The sequence below is a fragment of the Tympanuchus pallidicinctus genome, unplaced genomic scaffold, assembly GCF_026119805.1.
Source record: "Tympanuchus pallidicinctus isolate F22 unplaced genomic scaffold, pur_lepc_1.0 scaffold3, whole genome shotgun sequence".
Taxonomy (NCBI): Eukaryota; Metazoa; Chordata; class Aves; order Galliformes; family Phasianidae; genus Tympanuchus; species Tympanuchus pallidicinctus.
This window is the reverse complement of record NW_026294747.1, coordinates 40900801-40924836: the sequence shown is the minus strand read 5'-3', so window position 1 is coordinate 40924836 and position 24036 is coordinate 40900801. Positions and strand designations below refer to the sequence as shown.

The following is a 24036-nucleotide window of genomic DNA, read 5'->3' as shown; positions in this document are numbered from 1 at the left end:
ACTGCATTTGAAACAAAACTGTTTATTTCAAGTGGAGATCTATGTTTGAACATTGCTTAGTATAAAACTTATGCATTTTTAAAAATACATATATAAATAATCAATGAATACTTATTAACATATCTTTGGGTTGGAATGAAATAAAGTTTGCAAAGGAACTTACATAGCGCTCATTTTTATTGATGTTCGTTTTCCTCTGTAGAGTGAATCACTGAATGTATCAAAAGTAGAATATAAAAATAAATGTGAGGGCCTTCAGTTTAAACTGGCTTGTTCTCCATTTTCTTTTGCAGACTGGGTCAATATGTTTTTACTTTGGGATTGTGTTCTACTGCTGAGAACATGTTATTCTTCTTGTGGTAGGGCCATCTGGACATCCATCACAGTGTCAGCCTTTGGCTTTACTCAGCTACTGACCATTTTCTTGCCTTCTTCAGTAGAGTGAGTTGACCTATTCAATAGAGTTTCAAGGGAATTCATCAGCTATTACATTTGTTGTATTAATAATGGTGTTTTGTTTTGTTCTGTTTTGTTTTTTGTTATTGATGTTCTATCTTAAATGAGTATGAGTCTTCACTAGCTCAATAGATAGACACTGTTTGCTTTGGCTGCATACAGCAGCAAGTTCTTCCTACTTTTGTGTACTTTTCCAGATCTTTTATTATCCATTCATAATCTTCTTATTGTCACACTGACTTAACAAAATGGGTTCATAATAAAGGCTTCTGCTTAGTCTGAAAACTTTCAGCTTTTCAATTTTCAGCTACTGAAGTCAGTTAGCTTTACCGGTGATTTCAACTACAGTAGAACACCTCTGTGTGCTATTTACTATTTTTTGCTTACTTGAATTAAAAAGATTTACAGAAATGATAAGATTGTTAATATTATAAAATTGCTTCCTTACTGATACTGCTTTGAAGAAATGTTATCAAAAATGCTTTCAATCAATTCTGTCTTTTCAAGATTATTTTTTGGAATAAAAATAGGTTTTATCTGAACCTACTCTGGACTGACTAAGAGTTTAGCACATCTGTGTTATCAACCTTCCGCATCTTTCTGTCTATTTTCAGTTCATAGGAATTAAAATGATTGGGGCCTTTTATAGCTCACCCAATAGCCAACATTCTCTGTTTGGAGGGAAGAAAATTCCTTTTTTTTTTCCCATTCATATGGTATTTCCTATTGCCGAGTTCAACTTCAAGCTTTCAATTTTAAACAAACTCAAAAGCAGTAAGTGAAATTCCATACAATCATCAAGTTTTTCCTCTATGAAAATATAGAATATTAAATTAGCAATTTTTCTTTGGAGGAGGGGAATTATTATTTTTGATCAATATAGTCACTTTAACTTCTTTGTTAGTTTTGAAATGGAGATTTCTACCTAACTCAATCTCAAGTGAGGCAGGTAGCTACAGCAGTGGGTAATTAAGTTCAGGTGAAATCTTGCATCTGAATTTCACTAGAACTTTACATAATGCCTCCAATCACCTCCAATGACTGAGATTAAATACCCCAAACTTAGAAGGAATTTAATTTCAGTCCATTTTAACATGTAATTCCGAACCATTCTAAACTAGATTATCATGTATTAATGAAATTGGATACTGAAACTTTGTATGTATTTTGTGTTTTGGCATTTCGTCTCAAAATATTTCCATGGTTTTACTAAAAGCAATATTTAAAATTAGTGTCATGCAAGTGAAAATAAGGCAAATTATGTATTCCAACATTCAAAAGCTTAGGAAGGATGGAAAAGAAAGTTTCCTGTCGTTGAAAAAAGAGCAATGCATAATGACCTGTATTATATGATTATACTGCATGTTTATTTTGTCCAGATCCTCAGTACACACCAAACTACTTCTAAATAAGAAAATATACACCTCTTCTAATTGCATTTTACCACATTTTATTGTTGAATCTTTGTACATGTCTACTGATATAATTAATAATAAATCCATCTAACTTTTTGTTTTAACTATGTCATAACTTGTATATACCTTGGCTGCTATTTTGCTGTCAAATCAAACACAGTCTATTTTTATTCTCTTTTCAAAACTCTAATGATAAATTCTCAGCCCGTCGATATTTAGCAAAGATTTTCATCCTGTATGTTTGGACTTTTAATCCTGATTTTCCTTTATAAATGAGGAGATCTTGTAAAAAGACACAAAGCCACCTCATTATCTATTTCATATCTTGAGACATGGGCAGTTTGATAGAAAAAGAGTTAATTACTCCCTCCAGTTGTTATATGAATCTTGCCTTTGCTTAGCCTTGTCTGTCTTCACAGGACTTTAATGTCTCAAAAATGTCAACACTCTTCATTGACAAAATGCAAAAATGAAGTATTGTGACATTACTGCAACATAAATATTTTGATTCAGACAAAAGTAGTTTCAAATTCAATCCAAATTTACAACTGCTCTTGCTGAAGTAGCTTATTTTACAGAGGTAAGTAGCTCAGTTCCACTGACCGGAGAGTCACATCTCAGTTCTTTAACAGCTTTCTGTAAGATTTCTTTTAGAAATTGATAAGAAATTTCTAGTATAAGGAAAATTTTAATAGTCTTACTGTTAGTTAATGAACTTTTAATTTTAAATCTAGCCCTGTAGATAAAAAGATGTCTCATTTTTAAATTACTCAAGAATTCACAATGTCCTGAGTGATTGAGTTTTGTAAAGAGGTAGTAATCAATAAAGAGGTGTGGGGTTTTTTTCTGAATTAATTTCTTAAGTGAATCTGCATGAGGTTTTATGAAAACAACTGTGTTTTCGGTTTTAATATCATTCACTAGACTCACACTTCTATGTGAATAAGTATGGCTTCATGTATTATGCATAAGCTGGATGGAGCTATATGTAACATATAAGAATAAACATAATAGGTTGCATGCAGTATTTGCTGTTGAAAATTTACCTTTGAACTACATGGATAAAATATTGGTAATGTTTCTTTCCCATTAGATTCTGTTTTCTCTTTGGTATGTATTTTCTCAGAGAAAGTTTGGATAAGTTCTGCAGCTATTCTCATGATGTGTAACACTTAATTCTGTTTCTGTAAGAGGCTGTAATGAATACCAAAGAATCAATTACTTTTTACAGTCTGTCTAAGAATCTTATTTAATGACATCCACATTGTTATTATATATATTCTGTGAGGACAAGGATCTCTATCCTTCCCTGCACTGCATAATAAGAATACAAAGCAAGTTAAGTGATCATTCTAACTTTTATTTGAATCACAAAAAGATGATGGGATGCTAAGAGATGAGAGGGAAGCCAGTTAAAATTCATTCATTGCCTTTAGGATATTTGAAAAGCAAATAACTAAAATGTGGACACTTTGGTGGAATGAATGATGATCAATGGCATACAAAATAGTTGTGTTGCTTTTTTACATTGCCATTATCTTCATTCTCAATACTATTTATCAGTTTCATTAATTGTGTGAAACAAATTGTAATATAGAACAGGTCTGCAGTTCAGTAATGCAGCCCATGAAGTGCTACAGCTTCAAAAATCAAAAGAGATCATAACAGAATATAGGTTATGCAAGTTTTGCAACTGAGCAATAGACATGTAAAAGCTTAATCACATAAATACAGAAATCAGATTTTAAAAAAAAAAGAAACAAAACAGAGTAACCCAATGATATGAACTTAAAAAGTCATTATTTTCATGCCTCTGCTAGTAGAGACATATTTTTTGTTCCATGCATATACAACTATTTTATAAATGTAATAAATAAATAAAACATTAAATCAGAATTCCTACTTCAGTAATTTATTGTCTACAATCTAGATCTCATATTGAACTTGGTATCATAAATCATGCAATCAGTGTAAATTCTTTTGTTAAATAAAAAGGATACTCATCAGAATAAATGTATCAGCCCACATGGAATTCCATAAAAATAAGTCTGTGGCCATGATTATTTGCCATTGTCTCGCTTCAGTTATTGGAGGGAGTGAAGATTCTTTACTCTATGGTATACCTGATAGAGAGATTAAGACACACCAGGTCAAATGTTTGCCTGACCAGGTTATTACAAATCCTAGCTGCTTAGGGTGATGGGGAAGGGAAGATGGGTGAAAGAAAAGAGATAGGAAGTAAATGCAAGAAATCTTTGTAGAAAGTCAGAGAGATGGCCACCACCAAGATTCCAGCATTGCTCCTAATTTGTCCATTGGTCCTAGGAACTCACGGAGGATGGAAAAGCTAGGAAACTTTGCACCATAGCATGCCCCAGGGGATTCTTTCCTGAGTGTTTTTTTTTCTCTTCAGGAATTCCTCTCCAAGTGGTTTCTTTTCTTAGGGAGTTCCTCTCCAAAGTACTTCTTTTAGTGGGGACATTTTATCCCCTGCTTCTCAGTTTCTTTTTTTTTTTTTTTCTTCCTTTGTCTGTGTTAGCATGACACACCTGGCCCAACAGATAAGCCAGTGGTGCTTTCATTGCCAAGCATTATTGCTTTTTGCAGTGGCCAGCTCCTTCAAGCCACCCCCTTATCCCTTTCCCCCCGAAAAAGACTGTTTGTCTCATTTTTACTTATCTTTAAAATCATAAGCAAAAGTATTCTGGCATGGTTACACCCACCACAGCCCCATAGATAATTTACAGATGTCAGTTAGAGTCTTCTCACCAAAAACGCCTCACAAAGTGAGCTTTGAGCCAAGGAAAACAAACAAACAAACAAGAGGGATTCAGAAACCATTGTTCACAACCATTTAAAATGTGTTTAGATCTCTCCAACTGGTAATTTTGGGCCAGTCTTAGGCATTTACATGTATGCACAAGTGAAATAATAGGAAAATGACAGCATATACTACACTGGGATTCCATGAGGTCAACTAAAGCATCAGACAATGTTTTACATGGTTCAAACTAAAAAAAATTAAAATAATTTAAAAAATAAAAAAAAATTAAAAAATTTAAAAAGACCATCCCATCATATATTCTTTCTTAGCTGTCGAGGTTCTGAATTTCATGCAACCACCTAAGCTGCTTAAGGAACTTTAATTTCTAGGACCTGGGCAGCCTGCCTACCTTTTCACACACTTAATAAAACCATATGAAAGAATTACAGAGTTAAAAGGAAAAAGCAAAAAAAAACGCTTATGGAAAAAGTAACAGAAGGTTCTTATTCTAAAGAGGGCTCATACTTGTTTCCAATATAAACCTTGAATGTAACATGGAAAACGGAAATAGTATTTTTCTTCAATGAAACTAGCATAAAATGAGCAGAAAGTATGATTCAGGATTGCAGAGAATACCTGGCATACAAAAATTTCAATATGAGTAATTTCTAAGCAATTACTACTTTCTACTTAGTTTCATTTTCTTGGGGTGAAATAGTTGCCTTAGCATTGTTTACCTCCATTTTTTTTTCCTTTTATTATAGAAATTATTTTATTTGTTTGTTATATTCACTCCAAATTCTATTTTATAAAACAGAGTGTTATCCAAAAAGTTGGAGTTATTAACTGAAAAAAACATTTACAGAGCTCCTTAATAAAGTTATTTTTTCCATTATTTTTTCTCCTTACGTATTTCATTTACATACATGTATAACCAGAACTAATTATGTCTAGTCTTCAGACTGAATCTTTCTTGAGGATAAACTCTAAGCAAAGTTCATAGTAGAAATAAAATCACTCTACTATCCTAAAGGATTTGAGTGACTAAAACTTACTAAGTATATTATAAAATGTAACTCATTAGGTTGGAGACTTCCAGCTTCCCTCCCCCTACCCTCTCTTCTCAACCCCCCTCCGCATCCATCTACTACAGGAATGACTGGCCAACTTCTAATTGTTTGTTATCGCTCAATGTAAGAGCTCCTCCTGCTGACCTGACACATCACAATACCATCAGGAAGAGATGTATTTTAAAGTGGAAACTGCTTTGCCAAGTTGCAGTTCATCAGGCCTGAGAGTTGAAAGCCAAAGGAGATATGTATGATTATTTGAAAAAAGCATAAATATGTAAGTAGAGTATTGAAGCGTTATTCCTGAAACAGAATTGGAAAAAAAAAAAAAAAAAAACTTAACACTGAAGTTTGTGCACAGAATTTCCTGCATAGATGTAGAATCCTTGAGGCTTTTTTCACTTTAAAAAAGTTGCTGAAAATGGTTTACTACTTAAGGAGACTTAATATTTCTTTCTCTGTAACTGATAGGTAAATTCAGAGATATTACAAAGGTCCATTCACAAATAACAAATGAGATCATGTGAGTACCATGATATAAACATTAAAGCAGCATAGGAACATAAATCACAGCAGTCTTCCTTTGACCTACAATAAATGCAGATTTCACCTGTATTATCACAAGCTAGAGAAAAAACTCCTTTTTATTATTGATATGTCAGAGCAGACATACCAGCTTACACACTCTTTTTTTCTAAGACTAACTATTGTGCAAAATAATCCTGTGGAGCAAAGGTAGAAATTTCCTCTGTTTTTTTTCTGCCCCATAGGCTAAATAGCCATGTACATTTAGGTGATGATGTCTTTGTTAATACACTTTAGGATCTGCAGACGATTACAACATGCTCTGCTCTGCTTATTAGGCTAAATGATGAAAAATCACATGAAAAACTGAACAGTGTCGTAAATATTACCACTTCACTTTCCAGCTTTTCTACAGTTTTAAGGAGATCAATTGTCAGTGTAATTCAGCAACTGCATTTCAAAGACAGACAATGCTTAGAACAAAAATTATTGTTGTCATCTCTTTCAGAATCAGTTCAAACTTCAAGTAAGTATTTCTTTCCATATTCTTCTTTCAAGCGTAAAGCTTGCTGGAAACACAGGACTGATGACAGGCTCATGTGGGAAAGCCAAAGAGTTATGACAAGAACCATTCTGAAGTGCTGTGATGGTGGAACATCCATGGAAAAAAAAAGCAAGATTAGGGTCTTACATATTTAGTAAGTACTTCAAATCACATTTGACACCTGCTGGATGCTAGTAAACGTGGATTATCATTGTTTGGGATGTTGGCCAAATCCCTCAAAAAAATTAAGGTAATACTAGGGGGATATGATATCATGAGCAAAAAATGTTTCTATGAGTACCTGTTATCTGAAGTGGTGAAATTTTGACCCTTTTTTGTGTGTATTGCTTTTTTTTTTTTCTCAATCTTTTCTTCATGTGATTTTAAACTGGATTACATAACTATTGCCCTAATGATACTGCACTGAAAAGACAGCTGACAAAAAACAGAAAGACTGCAAAGCCAAAGTTTGAAGTAAAATCCCAGACATTTAAAACTTGCTCCAAGACTGAGATTAAAGAAAAAAGATATCCTTCACTTTATTGTTTAATCTGTTTTATCTGTTGCAAGAAATTTTCTAAACACCTTAAGGAAGGATACAGCAGTAGTATCTCCTATTATGCTGTCTTCTAGCCTTTCTGATGGTATATTGACTGTGTAAAGTAGACTTCACATACTCATTTCTAATCATCAGTCCCATGAAATGTAGCTGACAATGAAATTGTGCATTTAGATTACAGCCTAAACAAATTAAAAAATTCAGCTCTGAACAGTGTAAAAAGCTAAGTTAATCCACAACTGAAGTGCAGCTGTTGTGCAATCACCTGGGTTCAAAAGTACCCCTACTGATAATTGAGCTGTCAAAAAACTTTGGTTGTTAATAGTCTATGCTTATAACCCACTGCATCTGACCTGAGGACAGCTATTACCCGCAGCCTAACCACAGCGGAATTAAATACAATGGGTGGACTATATGTTTAAATTTAAAAATAGAATGTCAAAATAAACAGTAAAGTTATCTGTCCTGGTGAGGCCTGATCTGTTCAGTATCTGCAACATAGCTCTCCACAAACAATTAAAGGAAACTCCAGGAAGCCTCTGCCCTGATCCCTTAAGTAAAGTCATTTCAGGAGGCAGAATGAAGCACAAAAACTTTCCTATGACTCTCCATCCCTTGAAATGATGCCACCATAGAATGCACGCCAAACTGTTAATGAAGCTGGCATGGAACAAGTCTGGTGTGCATTGGATACATGTGAATTATGTCAGCCAGTCTGGTTCTGCTTGGACTTTTCTCCAGAAAGGATGTCTGTTTTGATTTCCTATTTCAGAATACAATGGACTGGGAAATAGTTTAAGAGAAGATGGAGTGTCTGGATCTAAAATTCACATCTGTCCAGGTTGGTTTTTTTTTTGGTTGGTTGGTTGATTCTAGCTTTTTTGTTTGGTTGGTTGGTTGTTTTTTGTTTGTTTGTTTGTTTGTTTTTTTCACTAAAAAAAAAAATTGAAACTGTGGAAAAGTTTGAATTCGCCCTTGTCCATTAAGATTGGTAGTACATTGACCTATGATTTCTCTAGTGGATGGCATTAAGGAAAATCTGTGTGAGACAGAAGGTTCAGGTGGTGTTTTCCATATATATTTTCCAGTTCAGTTAAAAACTAAAAATCTAAAATCTTTGATAAAACTTGTTGCTTTCTCACATTTAAATCAGGAATATTTAGCTGATATTGTTTCCAGCTGAAACAATTTTGAGTCTTGGTATGGAATTTTGAATTTCATCCACAAAGTCACTTGACCCTTTAGATGCTTCTAAAAATTTATAAAATATAATGTATAAACAACAAACGTTTTTTTTAAACAGATAACAGAAATTTCATTCTAACTGAGAAAATTCTGGCAGATGATTTCTAACACAGCAGAAAGACTGTCCTTCAGATTGTTATTGCAGCTGGATCTGTTCTTATAGATTGTGCATGCTGGAATGGTTTGCTCAAAAGGCTCTTGAGATGGAAAATCATCTTCAGATAAAGATGTATGAAGTTGCTGACATTGTTACATAATAAAGCTATATAATTTACAAATTTAGAGTATACACATTATATATAGTGTATAATTACTGTATACTTGAATGTACAGAAAAAAAAGAAAAGTTTTGATTTTCTTTTTTCTTTTAATTAATTGTGTGGAAATATATTTCCAGCATGTCTTGCTGTCTTATTGACCCTTAAGTTGACAGTCACTGTCACAATGTTCTCTCTTCTTACAGCAGCTCTAAACCCATCACCCTGACAGCCAAGGGACCATTAGCTAAAAGTGACTGTATTCAGAGCTGTGTCCATACAATATCCTTACATGCTGCTCTTTTGTAGTTGCAAGAATGGCTTTATTTTACCATATGACTGCCTCTTTCTGTTTGTTTTGCCAGTCTCCAGCTGTGTCTGCATGTATTGAAATACTACTCCTAAGCTAACAGTACAAACAATAAGTCTTTTCCTTGAAAAGGCTTAAAGTGCACCAGTGCTTCTTTCTTTATCTAGGCTGGTCTGAATTTGATGGACATGTGCTGCCCTTTGTGAGGACCAGAGGAGTATTGGAGCAGGACACTGGTGCATCTTAGTAATTAAGGCCTTAAAGTGCTTTGTAAGCAAATGAGATAAGTGTTGTCATCTAGGTCTGTGGAAATGCAGTCCATTCCAGGCAACCATGGCATGGAGATTCAATCAAAGCTGTTATATCATAAGTGCAAATCAAGTTTATGCACTATGTACCCTCCACAATAGCTATGACATGCATAGAAAAGTGAAAGCTTATGTTTTGAGCTTACTCAAAAGCATCCTGGAGGCCATTAATAACATTAATTAATAACTTTTACAACCAACACACTCTTTCTAGATTGCAGTACAGCACTATTAGCCTTTTCCATACCATGTCTCTTTCTGAACTGACCTGTTACAAAATCCATAAGAAATCATAAAATAGCTATCGTTTACTAAAAATAAAAATAAAAATAAAATAAAAAAAAAAACAAAAAAAAAAACAAAAAAAAACCCTCCAAACCCAAACAAACCCAAACCACAAAAACGCTTTATTAAAGAATGTTCAAGTTAAATAATGGTAATATCTCTGTAGATAAAATCTAGTCTGATTAAAAATTAATAAATGCATTAAGTAATAGATCACAAAATGCAATCCAGTCTTGGAAGAACATTTGCTACATCACCCCTTTCATGTTGTTATCTTCCATTATCCTTGAATAACTATACAATATATATTTGTGTGTGTGTACAACATATATAGTTAAATATAAATATATACCAACTTCAATATATAATTCTGTATCAAAGTTCTCATAAGTATTTTTTACTGTACACTGGATATTATAAAACCTCACTTCTCCTTGGGGGGAAGGCCAACAGCAGGATGAGTGTGAGGCGACTGGCAGGCTTTTATGAAATCTGGCACATATATGTGCAATAATAATATGTATACTATGTCAAGATCTGAAGTTTTGTAGTCAAACAAGGTTTTTATGATCTAGAGATGCTTATTACTCCTTAAAATATCCTCCAATGTCTATTAGCAGGCACTATGTATTTATATATATTTGTTTACATAGTGCTAGAAAAGTGAATGACAGCATTTATAAATAAATACATTAAATATATTAAATATTGAAAAATGCGAGAAAAACAAGTGCAATTTCTATTACTTGAAAAGATCTTCCTACAAAATTAAATTTTTTTGCAAGTGCTTGTTGTAGCATCATAACTCTGTTCATTCTTCCACAACAGTCTGTGGTGGAACTGAGTCAATGACATCATTGCCTTATTGTGGGCACTGACTCTGGGCTGAAGTTCATCATCCTGTCAATACAAGTGTGACCATTTGCAGGGCAAGGACATGTTAGGACACATGGGACACATTTGTATATACAGCCTTTTCCTGCTGTCTGTCCGCCTGCACTTAAAATCAATCCCACCCACATTCCATTTAAAATCTGCAGAGGTAGAAGGATGAGGGAAAGGAGGGGAAGGAAGTGGAGGCGGGGAGAAGAGGGAAAAGCACTGATAAGAGAGCACAATAACTGGAATGTATAGATTGGAGTGAGGGGGGAAGGGAAGAAATTAATGTCTATTATGTGAAGAAGATACTTACGAGTAGGAAAAAATTAGTAAAAAATGACAAGAGGAATTTCAGGAGTTAAGCAACCTATTGAGTGTTTCTGAATTTATTTGTAATTCTTTCTTATTTCAAAATAAAATGTTTTATATGCTTTACCTGATTTTCATATCTATATTGCTATTTTTCTACATATATCCTTTAATATGTATCTAAGTACATATACATGGATCAGAAAATACTTAACACAGTGTTTCTAGGATGTCATATAGTTTCTTTCTCACTGCATCTGACTATATGTATTCAGTTCAACTGCTCAGGGAAAGTAGGGACATTGCCTGTCAGTCTTTATTTTTGAATAATTTGTCGATTCTTTGTTCTCATGTGAGAAGGTTAACAGGATATTTTACTTTCATTTTTCATGAATGGTCATAAGAATTGTTCTTTCTTTAAAAGCACCTCCAGTGGGGACATCCCTTCAAAACCTTACAGTGCTGTACCAGCTTCAACCAATACAATTCCGAAGGATCAAAGACCTTCTACATCAGCGTGACAAGATTTGAAATAAATACTGTGCTGGTGTTTAGGAATAGAGAATGTTAGAGCAAAATATGCAGTAATTCCTTTTATTTATGCACAAGTCACTCATGTAAAATCTATACCCTGTGGAGTAGCTGTAGGTGCCTAATTGACTGCCTGTAAGCAAACTATTATGTCTCGATTACTACATCAGCTGCAGGGAGAACACAGTGGGAAAAAACAACTTGTAAGTGAAGCTTTCACACCCCTGCCTAGTGGTGAACTCCTTAGCTGCTTTTTCCATTCTAAATCCAGAATGTGCCTCTTCTCACAAACTCTGTAGTACTGGCATGCATAGCACACTCTGATATGGCAATTGTGTCAGATAATTAGAAACAAATTTAGTATAAGCCTGCACAGAGTTCCTAACAAAGCCATTGCCTTTATTAACAAGATTGTCACTGTAAGAAAAAAGTAATAAAGAAATTTGTTGACATTTACACAGTGTAAATGTGCCATCCTACAGCATCGTCAGCACAGATTCAGCTCTTGCTTATCCTTACTTTATATCTCTTTAGAAGTAGACAAAGACTGATGACTGCAACAGAAGGTGGAAAAAAATGAAAAGCAATACAGTGGGGGTGATTAAATGTATCATTTTAAGGATATATTAATTGTGTACTCATTGACATCAATTTTTATACTGTATATTTTGTATTTCCTCAGTTTAGCTACTGACATGGTTCTCTAGCTTCAGAAATGCATAATGTAGTAAATAAGAAAAATATAATTAACTTCACTCTGTTTTCTTCCTAATCTACTGAATATCTAAAAAGAACTACATATTTCATATAAAGATTTCTGATAATCTGTGCAGAAGTAGGAGAGCACTGAAAGGAATGTCCTCCTCTGACCCAAGCAATACACCAGAGAATCACAGTTGATCAGGAAGTATGGTGAAAGTAGAGTTTTCTGAATCCTTTAAGACATGGTAAAATAAAGGTCAGCTGGAATTAAAAAACTCAACACTGAAAGCAAGTATGAATATATACTTATGCATATAAATCTCTATAATTTCTTAAGAGTTAAAGACTGTCTTAAATAAGTTATTTTTGTTTTTTTTGTTTTTTTTGTGTTTTTTTTTTTTTTTTTTTTAACAGAAAGTGTCCATTTACCTTACTTATTTCTGTAGATTGATTATCCACAGATTTGACAGAACATCAGTAGAGCCACACCTTAAAGAAAGATCAAGAGTTTTCCTCATACTTATGATTGTTCTTAAAAAAAATGGGCAAGGAAGACAAAGTCCTTCTCTGCCTTTTATAACACTCATGCCTATTCATACTCAGCATTTAGCTCTCATAGGATGGACAGAGGAAATCACAAGTGATTTCTGCTTGTGTCAACTCATTAAACTAGGATAACTCAATCACTTGCAATAACATATTCTCACATTTATTTGTTTCGGCATCTGCTGTCTGCTGGAGACTGCCAACCATGAGCAAATGCATAAGCTGAAAAGAGTGAGATCTTTGAGATCTGAATATGTGATGAAGAATAAAATGTACTCAAATTGCTCTTAATAACATTGCAAGGCTTCAATAGCACACTGAGAAAAAATAAAAGAAAAAAACAACTTAGATTATATGTTCAATGAAGATGTTCAACTTTGTACAGTTATGGCAATTACACTGAGGAAACATGACAGGAAATCAGTCACCCCTTTTGGGGGAAAGAAATTTGTATGTATGCCTGCCTGGTTTTTTTTTTTATTTATTTTTGTTGTTGTTGTTGTTACTACTGAGGTATCCAAAGCTAACACTAATGGATTTATTCTTTGTTCTTACAGGCTTTTAAAAAGTCATAAAGAAATTAACAATGTTCCTGGCTTACGTGAGATCATTCTTAATATAGAGAGAAGGCCAGAAATGCTTTTACATTTCTCCACGTGCTATTCTGGGCATCCTTCTTATCAGTATGCTTCCTCAACATATCTCAGGACAGTATAACTCTACTTTTTACCTTACAAAGGTAATACTTGTGATTACTTACTTACAAAGTGATACTTCTTAGATAATGTGCAGCACTTGAAAATATAAAATAAACTTAAAACAAAGAAACAAATAAAGAAAAAACAAGATGTACAGAAGCATATCAAAGTTAAACTCACAAATGTCCTATTGGATAGAATCTAGTCTCATTTAAGATTATTTTCTATTTTGAGAGTACAGAGTAAAAATAATTTTCTCAGATCAAATTTTTATTTCTCCTCTGTTACATGTGAGTGTTATTTGGAAATTCCAAAAAAATAAAGTCACCAGAAATTCTTATGCAGAAGCAGTGGGCATCCACCATAAAATTATAGTTTAAACACTGAAATCCAGAATCTCAAATAACTCCATATGAAAGTCCATAAGCATAAGTTTCCATAAGTTTGTCACTGCACACATCCAAATATGTCACCCTTTCAGATGAATGTAATGTCTAGAGGCACTTCTTCCCCTCACAGACCTTCTGGGATGCATAACAGTGTCCTCTTGCACTACATTCATACAATGGCCATGTTTAGTAGGTGTGCTGTCTGCTTACTTCATGCATAATGACAGCATCAACTTCTGAACATTGCATAACTCCCACAGTCACTTTCATTTGAAAATAGGTCAAGAAAAGACAGCAAGTATTTTCATAGCAAGACTGTTATGCAAAATGTTTTAAGCAATATCACCTCCTCCTCCCCTTTCTCACTGCCTTTCTTCTGAAAGAGAAGCAGGAGACAGTTGTCATTGCTGACACTTCATATAACTTAGGCAGAGAAATGCAGGTAAATCATTTTGGTTGCAAATCTTACTTCCTTAGAACCAAAATTGGGCTATGGATAAGAACCTAAATTCATGGGAATCTTTGTCATTTTCCAATGTGTAGCTTAGACATTCTACATCCTAACATATTGGCTGACATGAGTCATGTTTGAGAGCTACACTGGAGAGTTTGCATGTCCCACACTGTACTGCTGATTCCACTCCTGCAATTTGCATCTAATTTTGAAGTACCGCATCCACGAGTGATTTGTATAGTTCCAAAAAATCTCTACTTGACAGATGAAGCATAAAAATAGAGGATCAGTCATCTTCTGCTATAAATTTTACAAGCTTTCCCTATCTTTACTGTCTTCAGCAGGAAAAGTCAAAGTGACACGAATACTTTGCTTTGTTTATTTTATTCACAGAGATTATAATGAACATGACAACTCTGAACAAGATTTCTGTTTCACAAAGCTACCTGTAAATGAAACAAGGGATACAGTGGCAAGACAAGACAATAATCATTTTATTTTTACACATAGTTCAGAAAGGATAATTTACATGTAACAAGAGAATAATAAGATCCTTAGCTAATATAATCTTTCTGATATTCCAGTTAGCATCCTATTTCTCTCATTTTTTTTAAACCCTACAGGCTTGCAAACAGATTGCAACTGATATTGCAATCAAATAATGAGGTCAAAGTTGTGCAGAGATCCAAATCTCTATTTTTTGAAATAGTTTTTTTGAAATGCAAGAAGATGCAATATGGGAAATTTTTGGAAAGGGGTGAATCAATTTTATTTCATCATTAAAATTAGATTATGACTTCTGTATTTCCCTTAAAGACTTTCCTTTTGATTTATTTACCAGATAATTACCACAACTAAAATTACTCTGCTATGAAGACACATGTTGTACACCTCACTCACTATGCACACTTCCATTTTAAATGTCATGTGCTACTTAAAAACCTGTCCAAAAAATGGGATACTATTATTTTCTGAGTCAAAAGCATTGAAAAAGATTGGTTCACAGCACCAGGCCTTTTTCCTTTTTCCTTTTATTTTTGTTGCGGCATTTTCAAATCCATTCCTACCTTTCAAAACATTATTCCCTGAATCTCTTTTTGGGTAATACAGTGTGGATGCATGCATATCATGAATGTGCTGATAAACAAGGCTGGATATATTTTAGTAACCTTTGGTGTGGAAGGTATTTGCGCACCACTCTTACAGTCAGTCACTGTGTATCTTGGCAAAGAGGGATCCATTTCTGAGGAAAGAGAACTATTTCCATCTTCAATAAGTCATTCCAGGTTTCCTGTGATGTTATAAATAATCAGGCAATCAAACAGCTTTATTCTCCCTAATTTAATGTGGCAGACTTGGAGAGCTGAAAAGTTCAGTCTTAGCACAAGCTCTAGAGTTGGACTTGGACCAAGATTTCTCCCTTCTCTCTCCTAATGAGATAAAGTTTATCATAAAACGTGCTTACCAAGGCTGCTGAGATAGGATCCAGGCTTCACATCTATTTACTGGGAGCCCACTTCATAGTCAATCCTGCATGTTGTGTGCATGAGGTCACAGCATGCTAGGCTTGCTTCAGGGAGCTGGCAGCCATGCTGACAGTCTTAGCTAATACACTTGCCATTTGGGAAAATAATAGTAAAAAAAAGCACTTTCAAAACAGTTTAAATTAGTTTGTGAGTAATTGGAAAAGGAAATATAAAGACATACACTTGTATGCATGTCAGGAAGGCAGTGAGGTGATGCATTGAGTACGTGGGCTACTGGCAAAGGTCAAGCACTCTCATGACAGGCTGAGATATTTTCAAAACTTTGGGGAAATTCAGTGATTTTCTCAGAACATTCAAAAGCTGCACAGTGCAGATACATGAGGAGGTCACAGAGCTTATTTTTATTCATGAAAGAGGGTCAATTAAAAGGACACATTTCTTCATAATTGTAGGAGAGACAAGAGGAATCTTTGATTATATTGGAACCTGAGAAAAGATTTTTTAAGTCCACCTCTGCAAGTGATGCTTTCAAACCTTTGTGGGAAACTTGTTCAAGCTGTTTCTAATTGTCATTCAATTACAAAAGATAAATATGTAACTCTGTACCTATGTCTTGGAAATTTCAGGAAAATTAATTAGATGAAATTATTGAAATGCTTATAGGCTTTTTATAGTACCACTGTGGGCCAATACAGTACACTGAAGTTCACCACTTTCAAATAAAAGGGGAACAGTATCTTTGTTGCCTAAATGCCTCAGGTTAAATTTTCAGATCAGCTTCATTTCCAGAATGCAACCCAGATGTATTGTCGTGGAATTTAAAATAAAATTACTACTTAAAAGTAAAGCATGATAACAGAAAAATCAGCTTGATCTGATGAGTCATAATGTAAAGAAATTTCCCTTTAAAAACAAAGCTAAAATCTCAGTTTGTTCCCTTATTCCAGATGGTATATCTTCAAAAGAGGTAAAATACCCCACTTGGATCAACTGTTTCCTAAAACACTCTGGGTTTCTAAAAAGAATATAAAAGATATAATAAATATCAGAATTATGAATACTGTCCTAAAAGCATCTACTCCAGTAATTCCATTTTAAGAAAATAAGGAAATTGTTACATGAGTTACGTTTTTTCTTCAACTTTTATAACTTTTTTTGAGAAAGCATACCCAAGTACCTCATAAAGTCCCCCTTCTCTATTTTCTGTCTAGTTCTTTTCATTCATTAGAATCAAGAGCTCTCTTAAAGATTGAAAAGGCTATCCTGGACAGTAATGTAATATTCTCAGGTAGACTGGAGTATGGAAAGGTATAGAAGGATCAAGCTGCTCATTCAAGGCCAGGTTGGATGGGACCCTGGGCAGCCTGGTCTAGTATTAAATCTGGAGTTTGGTGGCCCTGCCTGTAGCAGAGGGATTGGAGATTCATAATCCTTGAGGTCCCTTCCAACCTGACCATTCTGTGATTATTTTGGGTAGGGAAGCAACTCTGGTGCTTTTACCAGAAACATCCTTGCTTCTGCTGCAGCAGATCTGAACAGTACAGTATGACTGCCCTCTGGAAATTGTAGACCTGAATCTCATTTTCACAAAGATTGTTTCACATCATGCAGGTGTTGGAAATGAGTCTTAAAGAGAGCATAACTCTTGTTTATACCTACTACAAAGATGCTTTATATGGCTAAGTTAGTGGAAAATTGCTTTGGTGTAAATGCACTTCAGGTCCTTGTACTTTCAATTTGACATAATTGGGAAAGAGAAAAGAGAAAGAAAGCCTTTTCAGTGTCCCATGTAAGGGCTGGATAATACTCATACTATAACTTAAGCTTGAAGTTCAAAGTTTCCTCAAGAAACAGGTCTCCAGCTTCCATTCATTTTTCAAGGTTGCTGAGAGACTCCCTTAAGTTTGTTTGAAACCTTACCCAGAATGATTACCCCATCTTTTTATGACTAGATTGTTTTCTAATGACTGGCTGCAGTTTGACCCGCTATCATAAAGAGGCTACTTTAAGTCAAACAATATAGCTCTTTGTTTTGAACTTCAGAAATCTCACTTAGCAGTCCAAATTCTAACCATAGCTGGCAAAGGGATTGGTTTTGATAGGCCAAATCAATAAGTGCCACAAAAGTGCCACCTCAGAGAAGCTAGTAAGGACGAGGTCTGGCCTGATCTCGAATGTTTACATGGCAGGTTTTCATGCAAAACACTAGGTGTTAGTCTTTTTGTAGGTCTCACTGCTCCTTCTGAGTCAAGAGTGAACCAGAACTTTAAAAACTACCAGCAGTGGAAGCACCCTGTGATTAACTGCTGACTTCAGGGTCTAAGGTTTTTGATCCAAGACCTTCCAAGACTGTTTTGTTTCCAGAACTGATAAGAGCACCAGCAAAGCTTAAATCTCATCTTTGTAGATGTAATCAGATGTATACGAAAAAGCTGCTCATGCTATTCTTAGTAAACAGACCAAGGCCTTAGAAGAAGAAAGAATTGAAGGAAAATAGTAGCAGAGAGATTTGAATCTGGAAGATTTTTTGTGGAATTTAAAAGTTTAGACCAACCTCAGCTAATCTGACTTGAAGTAGCTGTTGAGCTCTCTATGACAGGCAATAGAGAGAAGTGCCTGCAGAAGATGCTCTCTTCCCTGACATTTCAGGAAAAGTAAGGAGTAATTTTCCTCTGGAAATACCTTTCTCTCTCCATTGACTAAAGAGGTCTCTTAAGGGGTTAATTTATGTTAGATAAATAACTTCGGTTTCCTTGGCCCTAGACTTTAATTCCATTCACATCAGGACTGTATATAGAATAAGCCTAATACAGAGAAGACTGAATTGTTTACTAGATGATATTATGATGTGTATAATTAAGAATATGATGAGTGATTTTTCAACAAATGAATGATGAGATTCATATACAGAGACATACATGTAGACACGCATACAGACACATGTATATATGCATGTTTATCATATATTCATTCAATCAACATCTTAAACTCTCACTGATACAAAATAACCAACAGTACTTTTTGGAAAGCAGAAAACCAAGAGTACAAGGTGACAATGATGGATTTTATTGATTCAATTAGCAAGCACATCCTCAAAAGACTTTTCTCTGTTCTCTGGAGATAATATTCCCAACGCACTGAGCATCTAGGTATTTACTAATTTATTACGTGTGAAGTAAAGTCACAGAGTGAAATAGATTTCTTACACCTCAGTAAGGAATATCAGTAAATATCTCAATTCTTACACCTCCATGTCAAGCTTTTAACATGGCTAAGTTGTCTTGGAACATCTATACTGCAATTCACTAACTTGATTTTGAATGTTTTCCATACTTTTTTTAATACTATCTATCTACATCTCTGTTTAGTTGTTATGGAATTGATTTGGATTTAAAACAGCCTTTGTAAATTACAAACTCCAAATAAGTAACAGAGTCTTTGCAGCTTTCCAGGGAGGAACATTTGTTGCTTGAAGATGAAAATCTTTTTACCTGTATCCACCAATGTATTTAACATCTGAATGAAGCTTGCTCTGGGTCTCTCTACGTTTAGTAAGAGAGACAAGCTCATGAAGAAGGTGATTCATTTCATTTTTGGATCAGCTAGGATTTGAAGATAAAAGAATCGGAGTCTGGCAGTGTCTACATTTTTTTAGTACCTATAGATAGCACCTTCATAAATAACTTAATAGTTTTGGACAGCTGCATTTAAGAATGATTGATGGCATTCCTAATGTCTTCTTACATATTAGTCAAACTAAGAGATTTTATCCCTTAAAAAGGAGACAAAAGTCTACAGTAGAATATGATGTATATATGTTTTTAGAATATTTCAAAATCACATTCTAACATGGAAAAGATACAAAAGATTAAGGAGTTTGAGGAAGTGTCTTTTCAGTTCACACTAAAGATATAGCAGCAGTATAGTCTAAAATCCAGATTTTCTGGACGAACATCACTGAATTTTAAATTAAGCTAACTTGCATCAGTGTAAGAAGTTTTTGTTTGTTTGTTTGTTTGTTTTAAAGTTCTTAATTCATTGTCAATATTTCCTATTTATTTATTTATTTTTCTCAATGTGCCCAGAAAATACATTGGACTCAATGTGGTAATGTTCTGATATTGACTTAAGCAACAATTCAATCATTTAAACAGCATTGGAATTTTAAGACTTTCATTGGCAGTGTATTCTCATGATAAAATAAATGTTTCAGTGCAATACAGTGAACTTGAGACTAACTAATCATCTCATTTTTTATGCTGTGGAAGCGTAAATCACTAGCTTCTCAAAGCATTAACCTTTATTCTCTTTCTGTGGCCATGAAGTACCACTACACTAATGAGGCAATAAAATGGGAATCTGAGCAGTAATTCTTGCCCTTCTCTGCCTTGTTGTATTATATGGTAGCAAATTCAGCAGCTAGCAACAGCAGTTGAGCTGAAAGAGATACTGAAGTATATCTCAGCAGTCCTTAACCTCCCAGTTGAGTAGTCTGAGCACTCACATCAGAATACAAAATAAAATCCTTAAATGAGTTGTACCAATTTATCTTCTGCAGGACTCTGTGCTGTTGATAAAATGTCTGATTTTTAAAGATGTCACACTGCTAAAAATCTGCAAAAAGACAACAACAACAACAAAAAAAAAAAAAAAAAAAAAAAAAAAAAAAAAAAAAAAAAAACAACCCAAATCCTATACTTAGGAGTAGATCTAAGTGAAATACTTACAGCATGAATCATATCCATACTTTTCCAAAGTTACATGTTTTGGAATCAAGTTCCAACCATTTTAAGAACGCAAAACAGAAAACAGTTTCAATAGTCCCTGATTTAATGTAGACAGTACAGCACTTCTAAGCAAGAGCTAGGCACATGACTCCAGCTGGCAGCTCTAATGAACAAGATTAGTAACTGCTTTATGAATTAAAATATGAAGAGAAAAAAAACCATGACCAACAAAACAAAACAGTGTTTCATTTTCTCAGCAGCTACTATCTATTACCAGCAGGAACAGTTGGCAAATATCACTGTTTTCTCCCCTTTCATTCATAACTGAGACTTCGGTCTCTTATTTATTTCCCTTCTCTCCCAATGCTGTTACATTTCCATGCCAGCTAGTCCTACTATTTTTTTCCCCCATTATTCTATATGGTTTCATTTACTAGTATACTAGTAAAATAAGTACAGAACATATAAATTGGTATAAAAATTCACACTTTTCTATTTGTTTCTTCCAATTGTCATCAATCCAAAGTAGCCACAATTTCACAGCATGCCCTGCCTGGCAAGAACACCCATAGCTTAATTTCCCAGCATCACCTGCACAATTCTGGCAGGCTCTGTTCAGCCAAAGGCATTTGCTTTTCCTGATTGCTTGATGGAATTTGCAGAAAAACTTTTCATTGAGAAATGTTTGGTCATTGCATATTTCTCCAAACATAAACAAAAACAAACAAACAAACAACCGATGGTCAGTGTGCTGAAGAAGGTAACAGTATTTTTGCAAGGCTGTAATGAATGTAAAGATAGCATTATTATGTTACTTTGTCATCCTGTTAATCTAATATTTTTCACCATGAATTTTTCAAAAATACTTCTGCCTTCAAAGATAAGATCTGTTGCTTGAAAGATATCCAAGTATCAGCATTGTCAGGGATCACTGGCTTACTGAGGAAGTAAAGACCGTAAGGATATATCTATATAATATAGATACACAGCACTAATTTTTTGGAAGTTACAGTTGCTGAAATGATTATAGGACATATTTCAGAATTTAAGAATTCAAAAAAAACACAAGTTTTATAGCATTACCTACTGCAATCTTATTGAAGAAAATGCCTGCAGTGAAATCCAACATATTTATTCCCACTTCAAATCCTCCTTCCCCACTTTCAAGGAAATCTTAATGGGAAAGTCAGTACTCCCCCCAGAGGAAGCTATCAGTCCTTTATCCAGGAATTACCTCTCTGTATTATTACCATACAGCTCAATACCTTGAAGTATGACAGCCTGAGTCCCAGTGAAAAATGCCAGACACTTCTGTTTAACTCACTTCTAATTTTAACAGTTCACACAACAAGGTGTCAGCCTGAAAAGCATTTAGTGCTGTAGTTTCAGTTTGTTTATTTTGATGCAAGATTTCATTTGTCACAGAATTCTTTTCATATAGGTATTTGCAAGGTGCAGAGAAATGTGATTTATTTTGTTTGTTTTGTTTTCTTTGAAAGAAAAAAAAAAAAAAAAAAAAAGAGAAAGGCTGAATCTCAGCCCTTCCAGTGATGGTATTGTTAACTGGTTTTACTCTGTAAATTTGGGGAAGTCTTGAATGAAGTCATGCTCCCTGTATAAACACACTACCCCAGCACACATACAAAAAAGCAGGGAATTAACAATCAGAAACCATATCTTATTTTGTTTATTGCTTGATATTTGCCATTTTGTTCCTACCGCATGGTTAAACTTCCTTTTGCTCTCACCTACTGCAGATTTGATCTGATTCAAAACCTAAGTGTTTAAAGAAATGGAGTGCAATAAGAGAATGGAATCAAATATAAGGATGGTACTATGATATTAACACTGGATTAAAATCACAACTTCAAGGACTTACTTTGATTGAATTTAATGGAGATATTTTGCCAACACCTTAGAATTTAGCCAACTTTTTCTTTTTTATATTATAGCAACCCTAAAAGTAATCCTCCTGTTATGATTCATTATACCAGGGACAGATTTTGGTCCTATGGCAGTAGAACCTTCCAGCCAATATTCCAATATATTTTGTTGCTTCAAAACAGATGACAGCAGATGGGTAATCTGACAAAATGGTATCTGATATGTAAGAGCATAGGCAGTAAAGTGTGCAATTGAATTCCTCCAGTCAGAAAAAATTGCTCCAACTGACATTCACTGATACTAGGCAAATATTAACTGAGACCAACTTGTAAATGTGAGAAATGTGGGTGGTGGTGCATTTCAGCACCTATGACAACAACAGTGGATCACCTCTTCGGTGCAGATTGTTATGAGAACACTCTTATTCATTGTTGATGGAAATGCATACCTAATAGTGGTGACTACACTGAAAAATAGTGCTTTGTAGCTGAGAATTTTCTCTATCAAATAGCGTTATTGTGCTCTTTCTATCTGTTATAGTTTCCATGGAAATAAGCAACATTAATTTCAGAGTGACCTACATATAAGAATTTTATTTATTTTATTTTTTATTATTGTCTAAATAGATGATGGCTGTAGATTTTTATCAGAATAATTTTTAAAAACTTGCGGTCTGTAGTTCTGAGACGAATTCTAAGTCCATAAAGTTGTGAGAGCAACTATTTAAATTCTTATCTAAACTTCCAGCATTCAGATGGTATCGAAAGCTTTCAGTCACGTTTCCTGTGGTCCTGCACATCCTATAGGAAAGTAGGTACAAACAAAGAAGATGGAGGTCTTAAAGAGGAACTTCATTATTTGTCCTTTTTTTTTTTTTTCTGTTGCTTCTTGGAGTACAGTCAGCACTTAACTATTTTCTTTCTTAGTTTCTCTACCTATGAAACTGAGAGCAGGTCTTCCTAAATACTTGTGTGTGTACATACATAAAGATGTATTTGCTTATAAGTTAATTGTTCTTTGAAATATTTAGCACTGTACAGATACCAAGTATTTTTTATTTGCAGAGAACATACTTTCCTTCACAAGTATTGGCCACATTTTTTTCTGGGTCATGACAAAACAGTGTATGTTTTCCCTTTGGCATAGCAGATAGTTTCATTAAGTGCCACTTGTTCAGTAAGTATATCAAAACTGAAGCCAGAGAAGATGAATTACATATAAGGACAGAGATCAAGGAACAGTTTATTTTACAAATCACACTAAAAGGATTTTATTTTTTTTTAGAAGAATTAATATTTGACTGTGTAATAAAACGATATCTGTACTTTTCAGGGCTTTACGTATACAACTGATTGTCAGCAGAAATTGCCTCATTTCCATTCATTACTTCTACTCTACATTATTTCTTAAGTGTTGGTTGTTTCTAATTACCAAGGTTTATTCATAAACCTGAGTTATATGAAAAGAAAGAAAAAGATAGGAAGATATTTCAGAAGAATGCCTATCAGTGGTTCAAGAAAACTTCATAGAAACGTTTTAAATTAAACAAAAAATTTTGTAATCTATGAAAAACACTGTAAGTTAAGCTTGAAAAGGCATAAAATAAGTCACTATTATCTCTTTCATATTTATTTGAATTCATAAAACATCTACTATTTGAATTCATATGTATGTTATGTGGAAAATCTGAAA

At 34.2% G+C, this 24036-nt stretch overlaps 1 long non-coding RNA gene across 1 annotated transcript in view; it reads right to left on the bottom strand.

Moving 5' to 3' along the window:
• LOC128085730 (uncharacterized) overlaps nt 1-20417 on the bottom strand; it is a 388537-nt gene extending 368120 nt beyond the window's left edge. The window contains exon 1 of the long non-coding RNA XR_008209067.1: nt 20366-20417. This is a non-coding gene — a long non-coding RNA (uncharacterized LOC128085730). The remainder of the gene's footprint in view (nt 1-20365) is intronic.
• Nucleotides 20418-24036: the final 3619 nt, after the last annotated feature.